Source organism: Otolemur garnettii, unplaced genomic scaffold (assembly GCF_000181295.1).
Source record: "Otolemur garnettii isolate 467f Iridium unplaced genomic scaffold, OtoGar3 scaffold00025, whole genome shotgun sequence".
NCBI classification, from domain to species: domain Eukaryota; kingdom Metazoa; phylum Chordata; class Mammalia; order Primates; family Galagidae; genus Otolemur; species Otolemur garnettii.
In genome coordinates, this window is record NW_003852420.1 from 3,600,875 (window position 1) to 3,603,551 (window position 2,677).

At 34.7% G+C, this 2,677-nt stretch overlaps 1 pseudogene; it reads left to right on the plus strand.

The window, feature by feature from the left end:
* LOC100961940 overlaps positions 1 to 2,677 on the plus strand; it is a 117,795-nt pseudogene that overhangs the window by 79,428 nt on the left and 35,690 nt on the right.

A 2,677-nucleotide genomic window follows, 5' to 3' on the forward strand; every position in this document is an offset into this window, starting at 1 on the left:
CAGCTACTTACCATTATCTGATGTTTGACAAGCCACTTAAAAACGTTGAGTGGGGAAAAAATTCCCTATTTAACAAATGGTACTGGGTGAACTGGCTGGCGATCTTTAGAAGACTGAAACTGGACCTACACCTTTCACCATTAACTAAGACAGACTCTCACTGGATTAAAGACTTAAACTTAAGACATGAAACTATAAAAATACTAGAAGAAAGTGCAGGGAAAACTCTTGAAGAAATTGGCTTGGGCAAATATTTTATGAGGAAGACCCCCTGGCAATTGAAGCAACATCAAAAATACACTACTGGGACCTGATCAAACCTAAAAAGCTTTTGTCCAGGCAAGAACACAGTAAGTAAAGTAAGCAGACAGCCCTCAAAATGGGAGAAGATATTTGCAGGTTATGTCTCCAACAAAGGTTTAATAACCAGAATCCACAAAGAACTCAAGCGTATTAGCAAGAAAAGAACAAGTGATCCTATCTCTGGGTGCGCAAGGGACTTGAAGACAAACTTCTTTGAAGAAGACAGGCATGTGGTGCATATGAAAAAATGCTCATCATCCTTAATCATCAGAGAAATGCAAATCAAAACTACTTTGAAATATTATGTAACTCCAGTAAGATTTGCCCATATGACAAAATCCCAAAACCAGAGATGCTGGCGTGGATGTGGAGAAAAGGGAACACTTTTACACTGCTGATGGGAATGCAAACTAATACGTTCCTTTTGGAAAGATGTTTGGAGGACACTTAGAGAACTAAAAATAGACCTGCCATTTGATCCTATAATTTTGTTGCAGCCCAATTCATAATTGCTAAGTCATGGAAGAAGCCCAAGTGCCCATTGACCCACGAATGGATCAATAAATTGTGATATATGTACACCATGGAATATTATGCAGTCTTAAAGAAAGATGGATGTTTACATGGATGGAATGGAACATATTCTTCTCAGCAAAGTATCTCAAGAATGGAAGAAAAAGTATCCAATGTACTCAGCCCTACTATGAAACTAATTTATAGCTTTCATATGAAAGCTATAACCCAATTATAGCCCAAGAATATGGGAATGGGGAGAGAAGGGGGAAGGGAGGGGGGAGGATGGATGGAGGGAGGGTAATTGTTGGGACCATGCCTATGATGCATCTTACAAGGGTACATTTGAAACTTTCTACATATAGAATATAAATGTTTTAACACAGTAACTAAGCAAATGCCATGAAGGCTATGTTAACCAGTTTGGTGAAAATATTTCAAATTATATATAAAACTAGCACACTGTACCCTATGACTGCATCAATGTACACAGCTATGATTTAATTTTTAAAAAAGGAGACAAATAAGGACCTTATAGAATGATTAAAAGTTAAATTTAACAAGAAGATACAACAATTATAAATGTACATGCATCTGATACAGCCAGTATCAGAGCACCTTAATATATAAAGGAAGCATTGACAAAGTAGAAAAGAGAAATAACAGCAATATAGTAATAGTAGGAGACTTTAGTACCTCATTAAAACGTTCAGACTGAAATTCAATAAGGAAACAGCAGACTTGAAAAACACTTTAGAACAAGTGGACCCAATGGACATATATTGAACATTTCACCCAACAGCAGGATAATGTACATTCTTCCTAAGCTCACACAGAATATTCTCTATGATAGATTGCATGGTAGATCACAAACAAGTTCTAACAAATTTAAGAAAATTAAAACCATGCCAAATATCTTTTCTGATCACAATGGAAAGAAACTTGAAATTAATATTACAAAATTGATATACATATATCATAAAGCTGGAGAATTTACAAATATGGAGAAATTAAACAAAACCCTCCTAAACAATCAGTGGGTCATAGAAGATACCACAAAAGAGAACTAGAAAATATCCTGAGACAGACAAGAACACAAATATAACATACCAAAACCTACGGGAAACCGCACAGGTTACTAAGGGAGAAGTTTATAGTGATTAAGTGGCTACATTAAAATAGAAGAGAGATCTCAAACAAGATAACTTTACCCTTAAAGAAGCTAGAAGACTCAAAGTTATCAGAGGAAGGAAATTATAAAGATCAGAGCAGAAATAAAATAGAACAGTAAAACAATATAAAAATTAGCAAAACTAAGAGGATTTTGTGAAAAGTAAACTAAACTGGCATGTCTTTACACTAAAAAAGGCAATTCAAATAAATAAATAAATAAACTCTGAAATGAAAAAGAAGACATTACAACTGATACCACAGACATGAAAACGATTGTATGAAATTACCATGAACAATTACATAGGCATAAATTGTGCAACCTAGAAAAAAGGGATATATTCGACCAAGACTGAATAATGATAAAGCACAAAATATGAACATTCCAATAACTAGTAAGGATATTGATAAGTAATCAAAAACCTTTCAACAAAGATAAGTCTAAAATCAGATGACTTAACTGGTAAATTCTATCAAATATTTAAATAGTTAATAGCAATCCTTCTTAATTTCTACCAGAAAATTGAAGAGGTAGGAATACTTTCAAATAATTTTATAAGACCAGCATTACATTGATATTAAAGGCAGACGAAGATACTATAAGAAAACTATAGACAGGCTCGGCGCCTGTGGCTCATACAGCTAAGGCACCAGCCACATACACCTAAGCTGGCAGGTTCCAGCCCAGGCC